Below are 27,665 nucleotides of genomic sequence, written 5' to 3' on the forward strand. Positions count from 1 at the left end.
GGAGGGTTTTCACGTGTGCTTTTTTTGAGATGGAAGACCTAACACAACATTATTACAGAAACACACAGTGCTCCAGCGAACACATCCCTCACACCCTAAGTGATGTCCTGCCTTGTGTGCAGCCGTGCAGACCCCAGCCTTTACCTCGGGGAGGTAAGATCTGTGGGACAGTGAGCTCTTTGGGAGAGGCAGCATCTTTTCATTACATGTGAACGCAAGACGTAGCATAATTGTGACATCTAGAAGCCACTGCAACATTTCTAGGACCAGACTGTGAATCTTTGTTGTAATAAACCTTTGCTTACCCAAATGACCTCTGTGAAATCTGTGCTTGCAATATGGAACATAATAAGCAATAATGACAGAAGTAATAATAACAATGCATTTCTGTGGCTGCCTCCCTTTTCTATGACGTGGGAGACATTCAGGTACTACAAGATGGGTATGGTATAAAATATAGATGTATTGTATTTGGAAGTAGTAATAATGGCAGCACACGCGAGGTAACTAAATGAACTATCTTGGAGAGTGATGATAGTGTATGCTCAGAATGTTACATCTCTCCACCTCTTAAAATTACATACACTATTTACAACACCTCTTGGTTGAGTAGGGATTTATTTATGTTGCTCCATGTCCAACTAAACGTTAAATATGACGTCATGCAGTACTGCTCCATCTCTGGGTGAAGGTACGAGTGGAAAGACATACAGAACTTTCTTCTGTAACATTCCCATCTACAGATACATATGGATTGATAGAAATAACCTTTTGTAATACCCACAATTTTCTGTAGTTCTAATTTTTATTGTGCCTGCTGCCTGAAAGATGATAAGACTTATTCATAAATTCACACTCCAGTGGTTTGATAAATATATAACAGTCTGAAAAGGAGTTTCTTGGTGCAGTGCATGTTATTCATCAGGTCTCAGTTTTCCCTGGTTTTGGTCCTAAGGTGGTTTTTTTTGGTTGTTTTTTTTTTTTTTATTTGACATTTTTGGCTGACTTCTCTGATCCTCTTCCTACCAATAGCCACAAGGAAAAATAGCACTTGGGACAACTAAAACTAAATATGGCGTGACAAAAAATAAGTTTATATACCTTTATTATATTATCTCTTATTCTCTGTCTGACAAATGAGGAGGCGAGAATATTGTAAAGTGATATTCTATAGCAGGCACAACGCTTATCAGTTATTTTCCTTTGACCTTCTGCCTTAGAAAATTAATTCACTTGAGCTGTTCATACACTAGAACATTAGGGAAAAAATAATGTTAGCACTAGTGAATATAATCTCTGCAGGAAAGCTGGGCAATTATTCAATGGTCTAATCTTATCTCTTGTTTCATTTTTATATGGCAAGTCTACATTTAAAGTAGTAGATATACTGTGCTTCTGCTCAGTACCATCAAACCACAGTAAATAAATGCCGCTAAGTGCCACCATGAGTGAAGGAGCTTATAATGAGAAGTGTGAGTAGACATGTGCGCCATTCATCATTCTGTTCAGTCCGATATTGGGGTTCTTTTTATCAGCAGTATTCGTAGCGGTGTCATCACCTCTGGTATAAATCTTCTGTCAGTGTCTGTCATCCCCGTGCCCTATTAAACTCATGCTCTCACATAATCACTGAATGACCTTTGGATGTCTTTCATTAACCTCTGACCTGAACCCCACTGGCTTCTTGTTGGTAGGTAAATCTATAACATGACATTTGCTTATGACTCAACCTTTATCCTTGCTTAATAGTCGTGCCTTTCAATTTTTTTGTTCTGGAGCAAAAAGATAGTTACAATCTTAAAGCACAGCTTGGATTTCAAAGGTTGGAACACAATATTCACCCAAGTGTTTCCTAATAGACTTTCTAATATTTTTCCACTGCTGCTTACTGAATCTTATTAATTGTAAATTGGTGCAGGATGTTAGCCTCGCAAATAATATTTTTCTTTCTGACGGAAGTTTATTTTTTCTCAGATATTTTCTTCTTGCTGTGTTCCCTTAATCAGGGATTAGGGATTGATTAATTCAAATTCAGTTGTGCAGCTGTGCCACAGCTTAGCCTAAAATTTCTGGTGCTGGAGATGAGGGTAGCTATTACACAGCAATAATAATAATAAAAATAATGCAAGATTTTGTTCTCATGAGGATCAAGTGGGCTGGAAAGTAGTTACTCCCGTGCTCTATGTTGCCGATGTCTTACCGCAAAGCCTTGGTCAAGCTACTTGCTTTTTCTATGACTCATTTACCTCACTTGTAAAACAGGCCATGGTAAAACTGTATTCTGCAGAATAAAACATGAAAAATGGCTTCTATTTACCTCTTGTGTGCTTGGGAACCAGACTGATGCTCTTATTAACCCTGCTCAGCTAAGTGTGTGTACAGAGTTGAGAGCGTACTGAATTATATTTCTCCTCCTTCAGCCTTACCTCCCCCCTGTGAATGTGCCCCTAATTACAGTTAACTATAATTAGTACCAATTAACTAAAATTCTTAGCAGTTGTATTCCTGCAAACCCATTGATGAAAGGGGCTCTCAGCAGCGAACTGGAAAGTAAGCGGTTAGGATTTGCGTGGGCATTGGAAGCGGGGGGCTTCGTGGAAAATTGCGGGACTGGCTGGTGCTGCCTTGGTGAGGGGTTGTGGGAATGGGCTCGGTCTCTGCAGGGAAACGGGAGAGAGGAAATGGATACGGCACTGGAGGAAACTGGGGAACACGAAATGCAGGTATTTACTGTGAGGGAGGTTGTGGGAGAGAATGGGGCGGATAGATAGATAGGTTTGATGGGGGTCTGTCTGCAAGGTGCTGTGGTCCTGATTCAGTCTTTTGGGTGACCACAGAAAAGAGCATGGGGCTTCCTGTGGGAAAATTAAGGTAAAAATCTGAGTGAATGTACGTGGAACGGCTTTTGCATTTTCTGCTAAAGTGCTGTAAATCATCCTGAAGCAATGTTAAAATAAGAAAAGATTGGATGACATTATCTTCTCTTCAACTTTATCTATACCTTTAATAAGGGTATTTTAGCAGAGTTGGGTACTTACAAAAATTTCAGCTAACTTCTGTGATGGCAACAGTGTTTCCTGAGCCATATAATGCACACACACTCATTAAATCCATGTCTTGATGATTTTGCTACGTAGAAAGCTAAAGCAAAATGCCAGCAGTTTGTTCCTGAGTTTTTCTCTCTCCATTCCTTTTTACCATGTTCAGGAATGGCAAGTAGGTTGTACTTCTCTTTCCTGTTTCAGTATGAGGCTGTCTCCTCACAGCTGGAGGACCCATCTCTTCTCAGCCTGTGGTCAAGCACCATGAAAATGGGGAAAATTTCAGGGAATCGGGAATGGACAGGTAAGCAGTTTGTCTCTTCTTTAACTTACTGTGTTTTGATACAGCATTCCTCCCTGTTTTTATCAGTGTTGTCCTCATTTCTCCTTTTTCTCTCTTCATTTTCTTCTATGCTTGGGTATGTCTCTTTCGATATCAAGGGCAAAAAAACCTAGCGTTGATATTTTGCACTTCATAAAATACGTGGAACAAGTTACATGGATAGCAAAGGAAACTGTAACAAACCACAAATGTCAACACATGCTCATCCCTGGTGTTGGCTGACTGCCCTAACTCCTTTACCTCTCTGGAAAGAGAGGTTGTTCTGGGCATCAGCCGTCTCCACTAGAAGGTGACACCGCCACACATGCTTGGGGCCAGTGTCCTGTGAATGACTCGGGCATCATCTGAAACATCAGCTTCCTTGTGGTGTCTGAACTCTGGATGCAAGAAATATTGAGGGATGTGGCTCAGCTCCCCTTTGGCGGGGAGCAGAGATGACAGCGTTGGTGTCTGCGTCAGCCCTTAGAACCATCTTCCTCATTTTCAGGTCACCACAGAGAAAACTTCATGTCGTACGGATGTAGAACAACTAAGAACTCGTTTCCGGACCCCAGGCTCGTTACACTGGATGGTATTATGAAACGTAATACAACTTATGCGTGGATAGTTTGATAACACTATGCCTTTTATTCAACATACGTGTACTTTTTTTTATCTTTTGTTAAATCAAAATGAGAACGGATAATGATAGGGTAAGGAAAGAAAAGATTCCCATTCACGTGTGATAACCCATACTTCCTAGCTCATTTGTAAGCACCTTGCCCTTCCCAGTATAACACACAGCTGTTTTGGAGCTCACAGACAGCGCATGGGGTAAACATTGAGCAGTGCGATGGGACTGGTGGTAAGTTAAACCAAGAGCTGGTTAGGTGCCAATTCCAAGAAAGAGTATATACAAATGTCCCGATAAGAGGCTGCTGCCAGGGCAGTCTCCTTTCATTGCCAAAAGGGAAAAAAACGGGGCAACATACTGTGTTATACTAATCCCTTGGCCGTTAAGGCCTATTAGTGCCCTCAGGGCGCTGGCACAAAGTCCTGCAGTGGCAGGGAGATAGGGGCAGACAGCAGGAAACTGTGGAAAATGTGATGGAAAGGTCATTTCCCCCAGAAGGGCCTAGTGCCAGTCTTTGCTTGGGCCCCAGCATCCCTGGTGGTGCCCGTGATGTGACCTGGTACCTGGGCGCACGTTTGTCGTGTTACTGGACAGGGATCTGTTACGTCAGGTTTCAGTGGAAATGAATGTTATAATTACGAATAATGGTAACAATAATGATAACAACAATAAGATACTAGAGTACTCTGGAGCTCTAGCTATGGATCAGAACAATATTGTGCTAGGCACAGCAAAGCCCTTTCCATCACCACTGGAGAGTGAGATGAATAAAGTCACAAAAGCATGGGAATAGAATGAGGAAATAAAGGATTGTATCCCTCTACTTTTTATTTGGATTTACGAATACGTTTGGAAAAGTTTGTCAGGGTGGAATTTGGCAAAGTGCAGTTGAGAACCTCTGGAAAAAAGCGGATTTTGAGGAGAAACATATAGAGCAAGAACCCTGTCCCTTAGACTGCTCAGTCCCACAGACCTGAGTGGGCTTTTGATCTGGCTGTGGCAAAGCAAAAGATTTTCAACTGATGACGACAACTGAGAGGACTTGGGATGACGGCAGCAAAGAAACACAAATGGGTGGTTAATTGTGTGACCCACAGGGAGCACTGGAAGACATTAATGGGTATAAAGAGGCCATATTTCCATAAATGACCATTAGTCTTCTGCAAATGTTCCTTGAAATGTAAAGGAATGATTTTCTCTCTCCAATTAATCATCCTAGAAATCCTCCTTCGTGTAATCTTGAAAACACGGGAGAGGACTTAGTATCAGCAAATGTTGCCAGATGTACAAAATGGCAGAGTAATGTGTTGTATAAAATGATTTTGGGTGGCAGAAACTGGATAGGAAGCCAAGAATACTGCACCAACATTTGAGCTTTTCTGTGAGAGGCGTTGCCAGCCTCAGGAGGGAGCACTGGATAATTTATAGGTTAACATTTTCTTTTTATGTGAATAGCATTTTTTCTCATTTATAGTTAATTAGGTTAAGCATGCATGGGGAGCGAGGGAGGAAAGACTTTCAGAGAGAATCTAAATGATTAGTAATTTGAATGAAGTAAAAGAATCTGCTAAAAGATGTAGCTCTGGAATTAAATATGTTGCTATAACAAGTGTAAGTATCAGATAGGAATTTTAAAGGTTCTTACATTAATTATAGCAGCAGCATAAAAAGAGGTAGAGCATATTTACAGATTTGGCACGTGGATTCTTTTCACAAGTAGCTGCTGTTTCATTTTACTAGAGGAGGAGAAACTATTTGTCCCACTATTTCACAGGTTTATATCTTTTGCACACATTTCTTGTCTCGGGGGTTTTGGCTCACATACAGGATCAGTTAAGGTGAATTACAAAGTAAAATGAACATTGACTTAACCACTGAGTCTCTTCAAATCTTTTTTCCTGTATAAAATCCTCTTGACGCTTCCTGGTTGGCTGAACATTTTTTTGGCAGATTCTGTGTGTCCATCTCTATGCAGGGAGTGGAACAGTTTCACTAAGGCCCATCTAAAAATGCTGCACCATATTTAGACTGGGACAAACTTTTAGGCAGACACTCAGAATGGTTCAGGGCGTTAAAAATCACGTGGGCTGCAGTTAGGTTACTGGTATACAGACTTGTCAAATCCAGTATGTTGATGGTGAGGATCACGCAGTGTGCTGTCATCTCCCATCTCCCACCACGAGGGCGATACATCTCCCCTCTGCAGCACCGCGCCACGGTCTCTCTCCCGTCCTGATGCCTCATTTGCCAGACACAACTGGCTGGTTTCCCCCACACGACCACTTCGTCGCTCCCTGCCTCCGTTGGGTGATCCAGCACCTGGCTGTCGTGGCCTGAGCTATCACGTTCCAGGATATCTGTGATGAACAAGACAGAATTTTACAAGAAGGGGGACATTTATGAAAAATTAGTTAAAACACATTTCCAGCTGGAATGCCTTCCACTGTGTAGTTTTTGGAAATTCTCAGAACAGTTTTTAAATAATTTACAGTTTCCTTTGCAGATTACCCTTAAGTGTTGGGTGGAGTTTTAAAATGTAAGCATGTAAGTCCAAATTTAAGCACTTTTATCCAAGGGATCTGATGTACAAGTTCTCCCAGCTGAAGAGCATGCAGTACTTCCAAAAATCAGGAAGGACTTTGAGTTAAATACCAAATATACGTTTAACAGTTTATCCCCTGACACCCAAATAATTCAAGAAGTGAATGATTTATGATTTCAAGAAATGAATGATTATTTATGCTGGAAAACACTGCTGGTTTTATTGCACATGAGCAGTTCCACATGGAGAGTTATTCAAAGTAGTTTAATGTTTGTGCTGTGCCCGTAAAAGCCAGTTTCTTTTTCTAGACAGGGATCTTTAAAATAGCCTAAAGGAATTGAATGGTGAGCCTCAGTGAAGGTCAGGGAGAGATAAGCACCTAATTCCCTTATGCCTTTTAGAAAATCCCAGTGTTTATTGGCTTACCCCCAGCTGTAAATTAAGCCCAAATGCTGCACCAGTTGTGCCGCAGCCGTAGAGTCTGCAGTCCTCTCTATTAGGCAATTCAAAGGAAGATGCACCCGGGGTTGTTACACTGGCTGCATGCTTTTGTGTTTTTAAAAAGAAGAAAATAGAGTATGCACAGGTTTTGTGTGGCTGCTTCATGTGTGGGATGTGATCAAGGGATGCCTGACTCCAGCCAGAAGTAGATCAAGACTCAGTGGAGCATGAAGCCCAGACCAGGGGATCCATGTCCGGAGCCAGCCAGGAACGAACGAGCGCAGCCCTGAACTGCACTGCCCTGCACTATGCTGCGCTGTTACAACAATATTTTAGAAGCAATTTTGGGTTCCTCTGACATGACACGTGTGGTGCAATGAGTTTAAATGCCTTGCCTTAGGTCATGCAGGGAAGCAGTAGCAGATGCGGTAGGAGAACAGAGGCACCTGACTCACAGCCCAGTCACCTTCTGAACCGCAGGCCTTCTGTCAGAAGCCAAAGGGAATGCTTTCACGCACGCAAGGAGAAACATCAGAGAAAACAACAGTTCATCCAAGCTCACAGTGAGCTTGGATAAATAGGCTTTGGTCAAGCAGCCAGAGCTGAGGACCAGAGCCGAGAAGTTTGAGTTCAGTTCCTAGCTAACTGCATCTGTGCCTCCGGCCACTCCTGCAAGTCCTTCACTTCCCCACCAGCCTGCAAAGCCAGGGCAGAAATGACTTATGGAGTGAATGTGAGAATTAGCTAATTAACACTAGGCAAAAGCTCTGCCAGAGAGCTGCTCTGCCCTCAGTGGAAGAGACTGCAATGTGTGCTCTATCCGGGGGTTATAGACTGCTCTTGCAGGGCAGGATTTAATTGCACAAGGGCTCATCTGTTGCTGCGGTGATCATTAGGAGGTATTTTGATCCACCCTCTAGCCCATGTACTTGCCCCAGCAGCCCCATTGGGCAAAGATACACTGAAGCTGTGACTGGTGCAGCAGGAGGTGAGTTTAGGCATTTTGGGCGTCATCCAGCTCCCGCAGAGCCGCTCAGAGAAGGAGCTATGTAGAGCTGTGCTGAAACAGCAAAGATCATTGCTGCCTGCAGAGTAGCACCAGGTCTGGAAGGGCAGCGTGAGCTCTGCCATACCTAATTGCTGCACCTCTAAAGCATGTCCACAGCTCTCCATGAAGTGATTCCAGCACACCTAGAAAGCTAACAGGGCTTGTTCCTCTGCCCACGTGTTCGTTCCTGCACATGGCAAGAAGGGCCGCAGCAGAAGGATCCAGGTGCGGAACCACAAGACTATTCATTTCCTAACATCCCTTCTGCTTAGAGAGTCAGGCCAGTTCACAGGGGAACGTCTTTGAGGTTAGGCAGGTGGACTGCGTGCAGCTGCTGCTTTATTTGTCCCAGCAGCATCAAACGTCTTCTCCCTTTGTCTGAGAGAAGAAGGGAGGCAGGCACAATATTTTGTCACTGGTAAAAACTGCAATACCCAAGGTGAGGGATCAAGAAGGGATAAGAAGGTTTGATGTGGCATCCCTTCCTTTCAAGACCTGGACCCCACCATTGTCAGGTGAAACACTTCTCCTTGGACCAGCTGGTTTTCCCATCTTTGGGAAGGCCTCCTTCCCTTGCACCTGGGCTGTGTCTCTTCTCCACTCCTATACCTGACCGTCAGGGCAGTGGGAGGTGCTGGGGTGCAGTAACATACTGTCCGGAGAACTGCACAGCTCTGCACAGCTTCTGCTGTTTCCTTGTGGTATCAATCCTGGAGCCTGCGCCAGTGGATGTACCAAGGCTTGGCTCATAGTAATGTTCCCTTGAGAAATAATGATTTCACTGGAAGAAGTTGCCAGTATGTTAAAAATGTAAGAAGGACAGCATTTTTCATGCAAACACTTGCTATCTGTATGGATAATGAGCTATCTGCTGCTACTTTCCTCCTTTTTAGGGTGGGAGGCAAAGAAGGAGAACTAGACTTCGTGCTGAATGGACAGTTGTGAGAAGCCGGTACTATTCAGTCATTGGCAAGCAGCTTGCAGACATTGGGAGTAAAGGTTCGTTACATCTCTAATTTTTTTCTTCCTTTGGGCAGGTGGCCTAACAGCCCAACAGCTGATCCTACTTTTTAAATTTAATTTTAATTGAATGCACTGCTAGAGATGCCTTAAATTGACTCTTTTTGTTTGAATTTCCTAAGGGAGTTTGCCCCAAGACCTCTATCCTAGTGATAACTTATTCTGGCCAATGGAGCCAGTGTGTATTTATTGTACATCTCTCTGTCCCTTCTCTGGCTTCTGCTACCATGAACACTGCAGTTGCTGATGACTAGAAAATTACTCAAGTGTGAACTGTTTCACTGTCTGTCACTTTCCTCATTAGGCTAGTGAGAAAATGTATCTACGACTCTGTCACACACAGCCCTCATTAGGTTAGCAGCACATTGAGATCATTGCCTTTTTTAAAGATGGCTGCAGGAAAATGGCTGGGTAGTTTGATGCTCCTCAGTAATAAGTGGAAGTAGCAAAACTAGGGCTCACTGCACTCTCCTCTGAAATAATTGCATTGTTTGCAGAGCCTGATCAATGGAATGAAGTGTTACTGCTGGGGAAGTCAGATGGCAGTGCATAATCCCACTTCTTACTCTGAGTGGAGGGGGCAGAAGATGCTCAAGGTAAGACTAATTCATTGCGCAAAAGAGATTTAGGACAGGAACACTATCCATTTTTGGCATCTGCTTCTCCTTGTGCCTGTTAAACTGGAGGAACTCTATCAAAGGCAGTGGATTTTCTTTTGTGTGTCAATAAAAGCAAGTTCAGGTCTATCAGCTATAGCTCTAACTGGTAGCAATGCGGGCTACCAGTAACCTCGAGCAGTTAGCCAAAGTAGCACTAATCAATATAGACCCGTTTTAGCCATTCCCAGAAGGCTGGATTTAAACACTATCACTGCCAAATGTCCATGCTGATTTCTGCTAGAAAAGATGTGCTAAATGACTGCATGCCTTCTCTCTAACTAGTGCTACTTTCTTTTTAGCTCACTTCTTTTCCAAAGCAAAGAGTGCCACTGCCTTCCACATTAGCATTTCCCCTGAAATTTGTCCATTAACTCCTATATGCTCTAGAAAGACAGGTAGCTACTTTCATGCCTGGATTTCTTTATTTGAAGAAAGAAAAAAAAAAAAAGAGCAATAGTAGTAGTAATAGTAGCTACTGTTGAGCTGCAACATACTCCAACCACGCGAGCAGCTACGTAATCCTACTTGCAGTAGGGCCACAGTGTTGAATGGGACCATTGCATTGACGGGAACCGCTGCTTGCATGGCTGGAAAGGGTGCTTCTGAAAACTGCAGTACAGCATAGTCTGCTGTGGCTGTTACATGCTTGCTTTCATGCAGTCCACTGGTGCACCAGTTTCATGCAGATATAATCTAGCTCACCTACTTACTAGATGTTGTTAGCATTGGTAGGTGAAGGTTTGCATGTCACACTACATATAAAATTGCTCAGAAAAGTCATTTTACATGAGAAACTTCTTGTATGCTTTCATTATAATGTATTTCTACTGATGATTGCTTCTGTATCATGATCCCAAAGACCTGAAAGGCAGTTTACACATAAACCTTTGCACCCACTGAATCTTGCTAGAAATGTGTAGGGCAATGTCTGGTCGCCACATCAGACCTGCAGTGCTGATGATCCATCTCTGTTCTGCCACATAAATGTTCATTCATTAACACTGGCATAGAGGATCAGTGATGTACTGTAGTTGATTAGGTTCATAGCAGATATGTAACCCCTAAGGAAAAGATGATGAAAAAAACTTATGGCCTTTTTGCCTATTTAAAGTTGATATCCGACTCCAAGTTAAATTGGATATCAAGTACTTGACTTGCTCTGCATATATTCTCTTCAATTCCATATACATATGATTCTTCTCATTATCTGCATTTACAAATTCAAAGGCAATTAGCCCTGAAATAGCTAGAAATGTAGAGAAAGAAATGTTTGAATTTTTATTTCCCATAAAGTTCATATTTTCTTTTTCATTTAAGTGGGACTTTAATTTCTTTTGAAGAACAGAAGACAAATGTTAAAAAAAAGAAAGTCCCTCATGGGACTGGAGGCTGAAAAGGACCGTTATCATGAAATAGAATATTTACTTCCTAGGCTGGCGATTCAAATATTTTTTTGAGAGGCTGAGTCTATACTGGCAGGTAGAAAGCAGCCCCCGATCTGTCATCCACGTGTTGAGACTGCCCGCGCTGGGATGGCTGGGCTCTGATATTTTGGTTCTTCTTTTTCTCTTGGCAGCTGAAGCTCAGGCTGTGTGCAGTGCTGAGTATTTCTAGAGGGTAGTCTGGTTTGTCTGCTCGATACCAGCCTGCAACGTCACTCCAAAGCACTGACAAACCTGCAGCACACCATCTGTTGTGTCCAGCCCGTCTCTGCGGTGGGCTGGCATTCAGCTGGCTCTACAGGCAGTAGTAGGAGCTCAAATTTTCACCTGAGCCAAGCTTTGGAGCTACCTATACAGGAACGCTTGTGTTCAGCCAGGTGCTGAGTGGATGTCAGGGAACATGTGAGCTCAAGAAAGGGTTCAAATTCACCTTTAAAACATAATCCTGGTGTAGCCTATGTGAAATAAGCCATTCCAGTTCCAAAGGAATAGGTGTCCTCATACTAAGAATTAGCAGACTGAGAAGGGTTGGGGCTCTTAAAATCCAGTCACTGAGCAGCCATAGGATAGGAGCCAATTTCTCGGATTTTGTTGCTTTATGTCAGAATCGCACCACTTTGGTTGACAGGAAAGCTTGAGTTGTGGCTGCAGTGCCTGGTTAGGAGGGTAGCTCTGGGAACCTCTCTCCAGCTCTCTCTGCCATCAGTATGTTCACTGAAGACCAGGCTGTACGCCCCTACGCCCAAAACCAAGCGGTATTTCACATGGCTTGTCCCAGCTTACCAGTGTGAGTAACAGGTTCACACTCTGTGTTAACTTCGTAATTGCCTTCCGTTTTATATTAGCAATTAGGTTTCCTTTCCACACATAACTTGTCTTCAGACACACCAACTTTGCAGGAAAATGATTCATTTACAGCAATATTACTTAGTTCGTCCAGTTTGCTGGTTGTGCCTTATTAATGCATAGGTACAAGACTGGGTTTTTTCTTCATTCTGACAGGGATTCTTGGAGTCTCAATGAGCAATTAGTTTAAAAAAGCTGTCCTGGGGAGACAGAATTAAAACTAAAAAAACCCAAGCCCAAACCTGTAAATCTTCAACATGTCTGGAATTTTGCATATTTTTTTATTCATTAAAGGATACTTCATTAACTAACAATCTTCCCAAAAATACATATCAGCTATTAAAAAACAAAAAAGACTATTAGCTTTTTCTTAAAGGTTTTACAAGTTAATTTTAATAATTTTGAAGTAAAAATATATCGTCATATTCCAAGAGATCAGAGTGTCCTGTTTAACAGATGATGCTTCAAGAGTTGTTGGTTTTTGTTTGTGTGGGTTGAGGGGTTTTTTGTATAATGACATTTTCATAAAGAAATTTCCCAAAGCATAATTATCACAGGAGTTTCCATTTGGACTTTCAAAGAACTGTTGGCGGTATCAGTTTCTTCTTCTTTTTATTAGAGCTGGTGGGAGCCAAGACTAGATGATTGGTTTTTTAACATCTGTAAACTATCCAATACCTTCTGCAGTAGGAAAAATAAATAAGTAACAGCAATACATGAAGACATTATACGTAACATGGCCCAAACTAGTATCTCACTAATGTGTATATAACCTGCTTTATAGAACCATATCTTAACCAGGCTAAGGGCTAAATTATTATTGATTAGTTCTGCCCACTGTTCCAATATCAGTCGTTACTGAAATAATCTCCGTATCCCTCATTAAACATGCATCCGTTTCCATGGGAATGTATTTTTAAATAAGAAGTGCTATTTGAATATTATTGGTTTCACTGGTTGTTCAGGCACTTGGTACTGTGGTCGCCCAATCTGTCATAGTTAATCAACTCTCATCTCTTAACACTGGCTGCAGTTATCAATGAGTTGAGGATTAATATTCTGGGCGAAGCAGATGATAAATCATTTGTATATAATTAGTGTACAGCAAGGTTACAGCTGACATGAATTTTTATCTTAATTATGAGAGAAATTTGTTCCATTAATTTAATTTAGTTTGCATGAGTGGCTAGACACCTAACAAAGTTAATCTTACACCTGTCATTACAACAGTAAGGAGAGTCTCATTTTCAAGCTGTAGACACAGATACTCCAGCATATAAGGATAATGTTGCTCATTCTGATGTGAAAATAGATGATCGTAGACAGAAGATATAGAGCCTGCTCTTTTAAAAGTCTTCCCGAAGGATTTATGTGCGAATATTACAGAGATTCAAATCCGGTTGCCGCTGTACTGAGTAGACTAATTTTCCTTCAGTCTTCCTTCTGTACTTCCTCATGAAAGAAGCATGCAGTACTTACAAACAAAGGGAAAGATTTTTCCCTTATTTATATAGATATTTTATAGGTGTTTTAATTGCTTTATATACATATCGTTAACATGTGACAATGCCATAGCACTTGTATGACGTGATATCTGCATTGATGGCAATGGGTGAGGAAATATGTGCTGCCTGCAATCCAGCCTTCGTATCTATGTGAAAAAGAATTATTCATAACTTCATCTACGACACAAATGGCAATTATGCAGGCATTTCTGAGGTTTCAGCACCCTGAGTAAACCTAAATTCTGTGTTAATTATCCAAGCAATTATAAGTCTGATAAATCATACATGATTGATAGATAAGGTGGGGCTGTTTAGGTAACAGGATATGGTGTTAGTTATTTTGCTGATAATTAACCAAGCACCTAAATGAAAGAAGACTATTTGTGGCATCCCTTATAAAAATGTTTATCTTTATAGATTTGTTGATTATAGTTATTTTATTCTAGTAGGATGACTTCGGAAAAAGAAAAGCCAATACCGGAGTCTTTTTACAGCTAATGAGATGAGACTGAATACAGTGGAGACAGAAATATAACTGAAAATTGCATTCTGCACTAGCTCAAGTCCAAATACATATTTGTAATACAAGCCACAGTCTCCTTCGCATTTGCAGCATAAAAATAACCCTTGAACAGAAACATTAATTGAACAGTAACTCAGATTAATGTTTTGTAATATTAGTTCACAATTATTACTCTCAGCTAGGGTCAAGAAGTATATAGTTGGATATTCACAAAGAAATGACTGATTTAAAAACAAAGAGCTCTAATGGAATTCAATAGTGCTTTTCAGTCATTCCAGTTGGCATCTCTATTACCTGAAATGATTCACAGTCCATTATGGGAGCTTCCATGCTAATAGAATGTCTATCTTCTGTAATACAGACACATCAGGGCACTAACTGAGAATCTGTCACAATGAATTTCATCTAGATTTCACTTCATCTCTTCATGGACTGTAAAATTTGCTCTTGTACAATGCCTAAATTTACTGTGGGTAATTGAGAGAGATCTATAGATGCAGCACACGGTAAAAAGCAGTTTTCCAAAGATCTATTGTAAGTTGTGCAGATTTGGTTCAGTTGGGAAAAGATTATGAAGTGCTGGATGCCAGTCTCTGCTAATTAAATGTTTTTGGTGAGCTCTGAAAATATTTTGAATGGATCACGGTGAACAGAAAAGTGAAAACAGCAGCCTGGTTAAAATGTCTCTCTTGCAGCTAGAAAGGCAATGAAAAAGCTTTTGAAATTTAAGAAATCCCAAAAAGAGGCAGGCAAATGAGTGAAAGTAGGCTCCATTACCCCTTGTAAGACTTATGGATCATATCAAGTAGACCTATGACATTTTTTACCTGTCTTGTGTTTACATAGTGCAAAGTGGGATATTACCCACTTAATCTGACTTCCTCTAGTTCTTTAGAAAATCCTCCTTAAATAGGGCAGGCAACTCCATTTTATTATTGTGACTGAGATTATTCATCCGAACAGAAAATGTTGCTGTTAAGTTCTATGCATGGACTGTTGATAAAAAATTAAAATAACGTTTAATGCGTGGCTCATTTTTTTTTCCCAGCTGAATACTTACTGCTCTGCTCATGAAATAGATATGCTGAGCATTTTCAAACATTTGTCTGTCTTTTTTTTTTTTTAATTTTACTTGTTTCCATTAAAAGCTAAACGAAATTATTGGTATCCTTACCGATCACAGGCTATAATACTTGTTAGCCAATTACAGTTGTGATATATTCCATAGCTTTTTTCCTAAGCAACAAACAGAATAATAGCATCACGCTCCACTGCAAGTGAAGTGATCTCAGCCTTTACATTAGGAGAAAATCAGAATGGTATGACTGCAGTTCATTACTGAAATAGGTAACTGATGAACTGAAAAGACAAAGGGCATTGTTAAATGAAATGTCATTATTAGAGCTGCTCATGTTTAACAAATGTACTGTAAGTTAATTCAGTGGTGTTTTCTCCAAAGTTCTCTGTAGGATGTTCACCATTCATGCTTATGTTCTTTACATGTTCAAGATATTTTTATTTTCTTCGTGGAAACAATGCTAACTAAATCTTAAATAAACACCAGTTAAACTGTTGCAAAAAATGATACATCAACTTTTGTCCAAGGTTTACCTCCAGAGCTATTGCTCACCCAGTGATCTCTGAAAGACAAGCCTTTTTGGATGTTTTTAAATGTTTGTTTATATTATGTTTGAATAAATGCCTTGTTTTCCTTGGAGGAAAATGGAAGGTAAATTCTGAGTTTCATGGGAAAAAGACTTAGTCTTTAGGCTCCAATTCAGCAATCTATGACTATGCAACAAAGCACTTTGGCACGTGTTTAATGTCAGGACCTGAAGCATCTGTTTTAATATGTTGCTGAATTGGAGCCTTAAAGCACAAGCAGAATCTTGGAAGCTCATATTTTAAGAGCTGTGTAAAAGTGGTGTTCTGATATTAAATAAAAAACATATCATACTTTCAGCATCTGTGGGAAACTGTTTGCATTGCCCCAGAGGTGATAAAAATAATTTATGGACCTCAGTATTTTTCACAACAAGGAAATGACCTCAGCTTTGGCAATCTGAGGTAGTTAGTGAAGCTTTTCTGCTACATTTATGGATTTACTTGAGCTACATATTCTTTGACCTGTATTTTAGATTTATTGGCAGATACATAAGTCACAGTAAATAACCTAAAAAGCAATTGATGCTCTGTGCATTTTGTGCATGGACTGATTGACAGATTAAGAAGGGCTGCTTCTTCACAAGTGATTGAGACTTGTGCCCTTGGTTGTTATAAATATGTCTGCTGGGGTGTCATGCACATTTTTTAACCAAAAATTCTAACGTAACGGGAAGATTAAAAGCATATTCAGACTATAGCACATGTAAATACGAGCTTGAAAATAAAATAATGTAGTTATGCATGCTACAATAAGGGCAATCAAACCCTTGTGAGCAGCCTTGAAGCCCTCTCTTCTCTGAGCAGTCCCACTAGCTTGATACCTCTCTTAGGAACAGGACTGCAGAGTCCAAGTCTGCGTTACAGAGCATTAATGGTCAAAAAAAGGGGGACAAGAAAGGTTCCTCTCCTTCTGCTATCACAGCATTGACATTCCGATCAGCACTGTTAATAGCTGAGGACTTCAGCCAGAGCTTGCTAATGTCTTGAACAGGTTTTGAAATGAAGATCTGGGCCTTGAGTGCCGTATGCAAGGCACTCTTTGAGTGCTTTGCATAATCATACAGGGTCGAGTAATTACCTTGGTATGTGATGGAGGAAGAGTCGTGCTGGGTTTCCTCAGGTAGATCAAGCACTGAGGAGTAAATAAGGGAAATAATAGCATCTGATTGGAAACCACGAACCCCGCAAGCATGTTTTTTCATGACACTGCTATGGAACTAAGGCATTAATGACATTAAGTGGATATCCCTGATATCTTTTCATCCCTTTTTCACTTTAGGCAAGAAACTTAAAAGTTGCAATCAAATATCTGTACTGACTTCTCCATCATTTGCCTGCTGGAAATTGGAAAACAAACATCCTCCTCTCCCATCCTTCCACCAGAAGTGAGATTAATTTAAAGTGTAAGGCAGGACTGTAAAAGTTTACTCTCAATCTCTTTGTTCTTGTGGCTTTAAACTGATATCTTATTAACCCTTTCACGCAGCTGTTTTGGAGGTAAAAAAAATTTGCATTATAAAAGTTTTAAAGCAACGCATGGTGATATATATCTTCATTCTTTCAGATGTAGCACAAGATACATAATAAAGAATAAAAGTTTACTCACTTGAAACTGAGCTTCATCCTCATCTGTTCAGCTATGCATAGGTTTTAAATACGGATGTAAGAAAGAAATGATAACAGATTCTATCTGTTCTACTGTTTCTATGACCAAAAATGTTACAAACAAAATAAACATGACTTGGATTACAAACAGCTATGGATGAATTAATATTTTCTGCTGCCTGAATGTGCCACGGGTGATCTGTGCACTGGAAATGAACCTTGCACTGTCTGAATATGCACGGAGCTCTATGAGCTCTCTGCAGCAACACCATCCAGCAGGCAAAACACATTTTCTCGATTTATTTCCACCATTTGTTTAACTTCACTGCCATCTGCTGTTAAAGAAAGGAACCTGTACCGCAGGCCCGGGAAATATCTGTGATGTGCCCAGGTATTGATTGCCATAGCACTTCTAACTCTTCCACAGTTTAATGGGCTGTAAAGGACAGGAGGGAAATATTTGCCCTTAAGGCTTGTGTCCCACGGAACACTATGCTACCGCTACCATTGCCAGGAGTTTTTCTAATATACTAGAAGATACTGTGTTGCTACTAAATTAAGTGTTAAAATGGCTACTGACTAAATCCAAAGCAAGCCTGGCCCCTAGTACAGATTGCTGCTTGATGCCATCCTGTGCATGCTTATACCCCGCTCAAGGGAGCGTTTTATCACCGTCACATCTTGTGAAGGCTCCAGCAATGCCAGCCTAAGTAATGCCATCATTCTTTGTGCACGGTTCCCCTTCTGCATCTTCCTTCCCCTTTTGCTCTGGAGAGAAAGCCTTCCTCATGTTCCTTTTCACAGCACTGTTGCTGTGAATATGTTCCTTCAAACAGATCCTGGAAAATCCCATCTTTTCCACCTATCTTAAAAGAACCTAGAAGAACAGCTTGAAAAGTCATCAGTAATTATAACATCTCTCATTCTGTGCAATGGAAGTACCAGCACTTGATTAGGCAAAGACCGGACCAGGTGGATCATCAGCTCTTGCCATTCAGTATGTCAGGTAGTTCCTTCCAGTCTAATTACTTGATGCTGGCATTTTCACTGTATTTAACAAATAGAAGTACACTCAGTATGGGTAATGGGTTGCATCCAGAAAAAAAACCAACAGGGCTATATATAAAGGCTATGAATTCAAAAAATAGAGTTTGATTATGGAAAAGATGTTAAAAGTGAAAATATTCTGCCACTGATGGGTGCAGTTAGAGATAGGAAGTCTGTAAAAGCATGACATTTTCTATTACTTCCTACGTACGCTTATCCAGCTTTGACTCAATGACTTAACTCTTTGGCTTTATTCAATATAAAGCAACGGAAAACTTTACTTTCACCTCAGTAGACTGTAATTAAAACTACTGCACATGCTAAAGTGATATTTGAAGATTAACCTAAATATTGTGTTTAGATAGTTAACCTGATGGCCTTGAAAGGTAAATAATGATATTACGCAGTTATATACATTTATTACAAATAGTTTAGTTTTCCTTTGCAGTGTCAGGGATAAGCTCTTGTCAGCAGCAGTTTACTACTCTACTATTAACGCTTTCCCCATGGCAACACCTACTATCTCCTTGCTTTTCTGATTTTTTTTTTTAATTACTAAAAGACTTGATAATCAATACAGCTGTAGAAAAAGCCAGATACAGTCTATCTATCTCCCCTTATGCTTTAGCAATAAAATTGCAGTTCAGTCCTGATCTCAGAATATCTGTTGCTATCAAAGCTAAGTTATGAACTACATGGCAGAAAAAATGTAGCTCAATTTTCAGATACTCTGTTAAGTGCAGACCTGGCTGTTAGAAAAATCTTATTTTGCCTTATAAATGGAGTGAATTTGATATGGAATTCAGTGAAAAAGCATCAGAATGGAACACCAGCGTGCCAGTTCCCAAGTAGAACAACATCCCTCAGGGCAACCAGATTTGTATGAAAAAATATTATTCAGCGTTGGGTTACCTGTTAGCACCGGAGTGTGTTCCGGTGGACAGAATATATTAACAGTCATACTGATGTCCAGATTGCCTGAAAAACCTCTGTATGAGACATGGAACAAAATACTCTTAAAAAGAAAGAGTTAAGTAAAACACTTTGGAAAGAGGTTGGTCTAGAGCTGACCAAGGTCAAAGGCCAGAGATGTGGGGGTTTTTTTCTTTATGTTTCATTTCTCTATAAAGTGTTTAAAATAATTGTTCTGACTCTAACCCTTTCACCATGCATTTCTTCTTTTCTTTGGTTTCTCCTATGAAACAAGTGGATGTTTTCCTATGAACATCCATTCTTTTGCACAACCACTCAGCATATATGCAGGCAGACTTTCATCAACCAGCATCTCTTCAGAACTGGCTCAACATTTGAAGTTCTGCTTCTGCTGGCAAGTGCATTGGAAATCACTGGTACTTCTGACTTACTGCATGGCATGAGAGCCACTGCTTGCCATCTCACTTTGGAACCCCCAGTTCACTTTGTCTTACTGAAAGCAGACTTGGCTTTTCTTTCTCTCACAGATCAGCACAGACCTGTTTTCTTCTGAGCAACTGTGAAGCATGCTGCTTCACTTCATGTACACTTCCAGAAACAAAGGCAGGCAAATCTTGATGTGATGTTCTGATACAGCATATGCAGCTCATTTCATCCTACTTTCTAAATAAAAAAATTGCAGGATTTTTTTCTGCTATACAAAGGGAGAAGTATAGCAGAAGGATTGACTGCAAGGCAGCCAGCTAGGGAAGCAGAGACTGACAAAAAAGAAAATGCATTGTCAGATTTTTCTTTAAATCTGCAGTAGAAAGGGAGCTGGGAGAGAGTCTAGCCAGAAGAGGTAAAGACAGAGAAGTGGCTTTAAGCTCAGTGGAACAATAGTCAAGGTGAAAGGTTAATTATTCTCTCTGTGGAAGTTATAGTCCCTGAATTAAAGGGGGCAACTGCATCTCTCCCCTAGAAGCCGTTACTGGATTTGGTCATTTCTGCTCCACATGGACTGTGCTGAACTGCCAATTTATAGCATTGCTCAGTGCTCACCGCTCGGCTTCCCACCAGCCCTAGGCTTCCCAAAGTGAAAGGAAGTAATTTCCGCTAAGTCCATCTGCAAGGAATGGACGGTTATATAGGATGGCATTTTCGTTTACAAAAAGTCTGAATAAGAGAAGCAACATGTCTCTGCAATCACAGGTCATCATGGCCAGGGGTACTGTGCTAAAAGAGTACCAGTAAGTTCTAAGAGCAGGACCAAGAGATAGGAAGCTGGAAGAGGTTATATTCCCTTCACAGAGGCAGATTTAGGAGAGAAGAGGTAATTGCACATCTGCTTCTTATACTAAGCAAAAGTAACACGGATCCCAAGAAAGATGGCGGCAGCAATGAGAAGCAGAGCTTGCTGGAGCTTTTAATGCTTGCTTTGTGAATGAGCTGTGATTTTAATAGCCATTCTGAACAAACTAGACTGGACAGCGTACGGCATAGCCCAGGTGTTTGTGTATCTGTAGGAACTTTTTTCCTAATTTCAAAAGTCATGGAAGTTACAAGGCATCCTTTTCCATCTTCAGTTTCTAGAAGGCATAGTCACTGATAAGAAGGCATGCTTTGGGGATATGCAGTATAACTCCAAACATATTACTTCCAGCTTTTCAAACTCACAAGAATATGAACTACTGGAGACAGTGGAGAAATTGCTAGGAGAATTCTACAACAAAAAGACCTCATTAGCCTTGAACTATAAAAAAATCCAACACAGTCACTGGAGTCAGCCAAACTGCTGCTTTTGAGTTGACTGATAAGAAAAATGCTAACAATGTTAGAGGTAAACCTTTGTCCTAAGTGGCCCTGCATAAAGGATGTGAAGCTTTGTAATAAGGCATTGCCAATTCTCCCTATTTTTATTATGGGCCTTGCAATATTCGATGTTTGTTTAAAGCCCAGCTCCCGGAATCAAGAGATTAGGTGAAAGTCTCTGTTTTAATTAAGAAACAAACAAGAAAGGTTTTCTTCATTTCACGGTTGCTGGGAAAAAAAATCTCCAAGGGTGCAAAACCCCAAAAAAGCAGATAGAAAAACCTTCATATTGATATATGATTTAGATATATTAAGTCACCTGATTTAAGTTGATTACATTATTTACGGAGACTGAATTTTTAATGTTCATTGTTTAGTAACACTAATGATGCTAAACCCAAGAGGAGGTTTCTTTTCTAAATGACCCATCCTTTAATTAGCAACAAAACAGCTTCAAAGAGATCCAAGCTCGAGTCAGTTGATTCCTTTGCGATAGCACTTGTGAAGGAAAAAAAAGCAGGTAGCACTGATAGCTGATGTTGCCTGTATGACTGTAACTAAGCAGGATATGCAGTATAAAGATAAAGCATGCATCCACGGCTGTTTCCAAACTGAGTTGCCACATGACTGACATCAGATGCATGAGATAATGGTAATAGTATCACTCTGTGGCACACAGAAAAGGAAATAATCTTGTCTGGAACACGTAAATCTGCCAAAGAGGAATTTTCCCCTTCTGGTATGTGACATTAGATCTTCAGCAAGACTGAATTGCAGATACCTGATTCTAAAAGCAAGAACCCCCACTGAAGTTGACTCTCAGTTGTAAACAATACACACCTTTCTGGCCACAATGGGCACCTGGTCTTGCTGTTAGAAAGGACAGAAAGCTATCATGAATCAATGTAGGCTGCTGATTGTCTCTGCACGAGACGGCTTCTTCCAAGCTGCAGAGAGCACTGAATTTGACGAACCTTTACTGTGAATGTAACCCTGCTAGGTGGCTTTTTAACAACTGAGCTAGAACCTGAGTGTTCTGGACTAGGGTCTCTCTTGCCTTCTATTTTTGACTTCTCGCCCTCTAAGAAGCCATAGAAGTCTTGTACAAATTGGAAGCTAAAGCTTTTGGAGATGTAACTTTTTCCTCCCTCATTATTTTGAACCTGTTTTCTAAGTTACCATTTAATACGAGTGATTTTTCTCCAACTCATCAACTACTGCAACCTTCCTCAATATTCCTCTCTGCACAAAACAGTAGACTTACCAGTTGGATGTTTCTGCTACAGTGTGTTCAACATCATTGAAACAAACTTAACACTTTTAGATGGCATCACAGGCTGGAGGTTGATCATCCCACTGCTGTGAGATGGAGGGAGGCAGCAGGACATACCACTTTTCTTTCAGGATAATCACCATATGCTATGTGCAGACTTATTCAGACATGCTGCACAGTTTTATGCTAGGTGACATTCTGATGATTATCTTTACACTTTGGAGATGTAATGCTTTATTATCTTGTTAAATAAAAGATTAAATCAATATTATGTGGATCAGGTTCATATGATAAATTTAAAAATAACTTGGTAATTATATGACCATGTTTTTCATGAATTATATACTTGAGTCCCACGTAACAGTTAAGAACTTCCATGGTTCCCACATTCTTGACCTTTATCTAATTTTTGGCAAGGTTCCCTGAGGTTTAGGGGTTTTGCACAGTTTTTGAAATGTGAGAGAGTTAGTCTGCACAAACCACAGCCTTAGAAAACTAGTTCTTTGCAGACTAAAATTCCAGAAAGTGTTTTCTAAGCTTATTATAATTACTAACTGCTTTTATTAATTCCTAACTAAACTCACATTAACTTGCCCTTGAACTTTAATGAAATGGGTGCCATCATCATTGTGAAAAAGAACCTATTCAGAAAAATCATGTATTTTATTTGTTAGCATATTCAGGTTCAATTTGTGCTGAAATTAGCTATGATTTGCAAATAATAGTCAGGTTAAGATCCATCATTTTCCTTACCTCTGAATAGCTAGAATGGCAAAAGGTAATTCATTTTTCTTAATAATTGCTTCAGTGGAAAAAGAAAATCTTTGAAAAGACAGCTAAGCCAAGTTTCTTGAACACTGTAAGAAAATACTTGGATCACACACAGGAAAACCTTGAAATGTCCAGTGCAATAAAACTTGGGACTGCATTTCATGGTGCCCATAAAATCTGCTCCAAAGCCCCCTAAAAAAATGGCTCAGAACAATTCAGAAAACATTTGATTCAAATTAGAAGAACTTCTCAGTGATTTAAGGGACAGTAGAGATAGGGTCACTGTCGGCTCAGATTTATTTTCAGGAAGTTCACTCTTGTACTCCTTATGCATAATTGAATAATGAATTAAAACATATTAAAGCACATTGAGACAGGCTTTCCAAAATACAGGCTGTAGACCATGCGTATATTTTCTAATGGCAGCAGAATATAGTGACGTGCCTGCTGTCACCAGATGGTGCTCTTCCACCATTTGTCAAAGTGTTTGCCTTCATGTAAGCAAGATTTGATTCTTAAGAAGATATGTTGTTCTAATGGCAGTTTTGGATTATGCCAGAATCCACTGCTTAGAAGTAGTCTGAAGACGGAGGGAGTAGAGTGAACGGTAGCAAAGTTTGCTTTTCATTTAGGGTTAAGTCGCGGTCAGACTAAAATTCCTAAAAAACATTGCTCTGTGGGACTGTTTTATTTCAGAATGCATACATGTATAAATTCCTCAAGTTAAACTTGATGTCTACCTAGACAATATACAGCTGATTTTTTTTCTGCAGGCAAGCTGCATTGTAAGGCAGCTTGTAAGTGGTCCTGGGTGTCTTAAAGGTGCGTTACTAGGGTCACAATGAGACCTTAGTGTAAGAAGAAGATGGAGGATTTATAAAAGTTAACATTTTTCATCCAAATTTTTTCATCAAAAAAGGCTGTAGATTATTTTAAAGTTAATGAAGTGAAATAATTGTTGATGCAGTTCTTGTAATTCACAGAAAAGGCAAAGTCCTATTTACATGAATAAAACAAGAATCAGATAAGCGGGAATGTCTGTGTTCAGTACTTCACATGCCTTTCCACTCAGTCTTCAGCCTATTTTCCTTTTTGCTTAGCTCTGTTCAAGGTTACACTTCAAGTGCTCGCCTTGTATCTCTACCTTTCTGTCTTTTCTACCTCTACATCACTGATATTTTCTCTTGCTCCTCTTATTATTTCTCTGCCTTTTCAATTCTCTTTCACAAAAATTGAAATGGAAGAAAAAAAGCCAAAGAAACTCCTCCACCTTAGATCGTCTTTCTCTTGGGAGTGAGGTGTGCTTGTGAGAAGTCTGTTACTGTTTCAGATTATCTGACTCCATTGGAGAACTTAACTGTTCATTCTTACAACTATTTTAAATGAAGGATGTGCCATACTATTATGACATGTAGAAGGTAAAGTCTAAATCCATATATTTTGCCTAAAAAAAACACAGTGAAAATATGTACCTCTCTGCTTCTTTGTAAGGATTTGTTCCAAGACAGCCAGTAATCCAACAACCTATATTCTTTTGTTCTTTGAACATCAAAAAAATCTTAAAGCGTGATTCTGTTTGGAAAAGTTTTACCTTTTAAAAGTATATTATAAGTTCCTGGGCTTTTTGTTTTCCAACAATTCCAAATCAGATTTGCTCAGTCTAAATATAAAAATGAAACAAAACATTTCTTCTGGGTGCTAGCATCACAGACATAGCTGCAATCTGAAATTTAATATCCTGGCCCAAATCGAGGACTGGGTGATGCACTTACAGTGCAATTGTTCTCATTTTCTTTGTACCTTCTCAGGTAAAGGCTCGATGACTCAGACTTAATTAGTTGTTCCATGGATGATACGTGAGTCAGAAAAACCCACTTCATTCTCCCATAAATTAATTTCTCTTGACTGTAACAGCTACAGATGCCCTAAGATTTTCAGAAGAGAAGATTTGTAACGGCACTGTCCCAAACAAACTTCGCTATGGGTAATTACTCTGTGTCAGGGTGTACTGTGCCTGTCCTTGCCTGGACTTTGCAATGTGTACCCACGTAGAAACCGAGAAACTCCTCGGTAGCCTGATTTCCAAAGAGGGCACAGTAGGCACTCTCTGAAAATCAAGCCTCTCATAAAGTTTCTCAAAAATCGAAGTACCCAAAATGACTAGTTACTTGAATATTCTGACCGCAGTCTTTGAGTGACGTGACCAAAGTCATGACACTGCAAAAGAGAAGTCTGCTAAAAACTTTAGCATTAATCGTATACTTAGTTATGATATTCTCTTATTCTCCAGACAGACTGCTATGAGAGAGCTTGCACGGATGAAATTGTAGAGAGGACCAGCCATCAATTTTGTCAACTTCTGTTATGATGTAGACCATGAGGGAGCTGTGGTTTTTTCTTACCAGAACATCAACATTTTCACTGTTGGACTGTCTTTTCCTCTACAGATTCCACAGGCCATAAAGTCTTTCTTTTCCCTCCTGCTTAAAAAAGGAACTATTGCGTGGCTATCTACATCACCAAGAAGGTGACCATGAACAGGAGCTTCTTCCATTTTCTCATCCATTACGCTCACCTGTTTTACCTGTGTTTGCCTTGGGTTTGGTTGGGAAGAACTAACAGCTTGGTAAGTGAGCTAAAAACGTTCGTGGTAATATTGCCAATCTTAATAAAACAATACTAAAAATGACACAAACATCATTTTCAAGAAAAATGTCTTCCAGTCTCCCTGTATGTTTTAAACTATTAAATACTGAGAATAGGGATCGTTCAGAGGAGAGACTGAATAGGATCTTGGCTGGACTGTATCTTCTAGATATCATCAATGGATGTGATAGTGGGCATGTTTAAAACATCACTATTTAACGTTATATGTGATTGCTTAAAGGGCACTACACCTTGCAAAACATATCAGCCTGTTTGATGGGATGCGATGGTCTGCTGCAGCCTCTAACACAATGGCTACTCTAACAGGTCTGTGACTTTTTCATTTCACAGTGCACAGAGTCTCACTTCCACTGATGATAATTGGGAATTTGCAGTTGCCTACTGAATCTGAATGGTTCCTTATGCCCACTACATCTCAAGCAATAGATGAAGGGGAGCTGAATAACTGTAAGAAGATGGGATACTTCCAAGACAACAAATAAAAAAGAAGAGTAAATGCGCACAGAGGAAGATACTGCTGCTGTGCCTGGTAGTATTGCTAATTCCAGAAATCTAGATGAAAACCTTCATGGCAGGAATCATTTCATTAGGGATCAGATGGAAGTGATCTCTGTGCTGGAGCTGCCAGGCAACAAAATGGGTTGAAAACAGAGCTCATCCAAGATATGAGCCACAGAAAACAATGCAAAAATTGATACTGACTTTGGAAGGCTTGGGTTCAGTCCCCTACAGTGGCTTCAGCTTCTCCTGTAACTAGGAATACAACTCAGTAGATGCAGTCATGGCATTACTGAGGTCCATAGTCCAATGCAATCCCTGGGATCCTTTCCATTTGCTCCAAGATCTGTCTGTGACACTTTGTTTTATGGTATACATAAAAGAACTTTGTACCCTAACAAAAAGAGGCTGTACAAAGGACCATTGTGCAGGGAGTTATACTTATTTTATCTTTATTTTATCTATCATGCAGAATTTATGGAAATAAATCTGTCTTTTAGGCCTTCTCAGCATAGAGAACACTGGAAAATTACTTAAGTCTATCTATTTATTGCTCTAAATGTGCCTGCCCAACAAAGAGTGAAGCCCTTGCTGTTGCTGTTATAACCCCATCTCACGTTTTAATTCTTGTTATGAGAAAAAACAATTATATGCTAAAAGATACAATGAAACCTATTGGTACATTTTCATTGGTGACCAAGCCTGATGTTGTGAGAAGTGCAGGCTGAACAGCGAAATAAATTGTGTGACTATAAAAAAGGGAGGAAGCTCTTTAGCTCAGCTTCGTGGGGTCAAGATTAATGAAATTGAAAAAGCAAGACAGGATTGTTCAAAGCAGCTGCACCAAGAGCCAGAGCTTGCTTACCTTCACAGATCAAAATAGAGCAGGGAAAGGGAAAACAAAGACTAAAGCTGAACCTGCTAGAGATTTGCAAGCACAAAATCTAAAGATCTGAAGGAAGGGAGGTTTTTCTTTTTTAGACGGTACCCCTCTTGGGACTTTTTTTAAACCTAATTGGTATTTAGAAGATTGATTATCCAAATGTCATAGGGGACTGGCTCTGTCTGGATAACTGGGTGAATTTGCATCACAATTAGGTATTGGGAAGCAATGCCTTTGCGGAGTATTTTATTGAGGTTCAAGGCATCAAAGATGAGTTGTAATGACAACAGAGATACATTTTTGTATTTTCATGCCTTTCCTTTTCATTTCCTAACCATATACCAGGTGAAGGAAAATTCCAGCCTTCACTGTAAAGGAGAAAAATGTTTCCAGTCCTTGTGGTCACAGAGACATAAAGCAAATTAAAAGAACCTATACATTTCTGTAGGTATATAATTTCAAGCCAGCTTTGTGATTTTGGGTGCCGGTTGCTTGAGTTTTAAAGTCCA

The 27,665-nt window shown here is 40.0% G+C and overlaps 1 long non-coding RNA gene across 2 annotated transcripts; it reads left to right on the forward strand.

Annotated features, from left to right (window-relative positions):
* The first annotated feature begins 3,223 nt into the window (after window positions 1-3,223).
* Window positions 3,224-26,878, forward strand: LOC127018543 (uncharacterized). Of its 2 annotated transcripts, none has more exons than XR_007766763.1 (6): window positions 3,224-3,345; window positions 3,872-3,967; window positions 8,922-9,027; window positions 9,546-9,644; window positions 25,556-25,734; window positions 26,106-26,878. It is a non-coding gene; the product is annotated as an uncharacterized LOC127018543 (long non-coding RNA). The 2 variants fall into 2 exon arrangements; XR_007766762.1 differs by having other exon boundaries at window positions 3,872-3,955.
* The last annotated feature ends 787 nt before the right edge of the window (window positions 26,879-27,665 follow it).

This window comes from Gymnogyps californianus, chromosome 7 (genome assembly GCF_018139145.2).
Source record: "Gymnogyps californianus isolate 813 chromosome 7, ASM1813914v2, whole genome shotgun sequence".
In the NCBI taxonomy this organism is placed as follows: domain Eukaryota; kingdom Metazoa; phylum Chordata; class Aves; order Accipitriformes; family Cathartidae; genus Gymnogyps; species Gymnogyps californianus.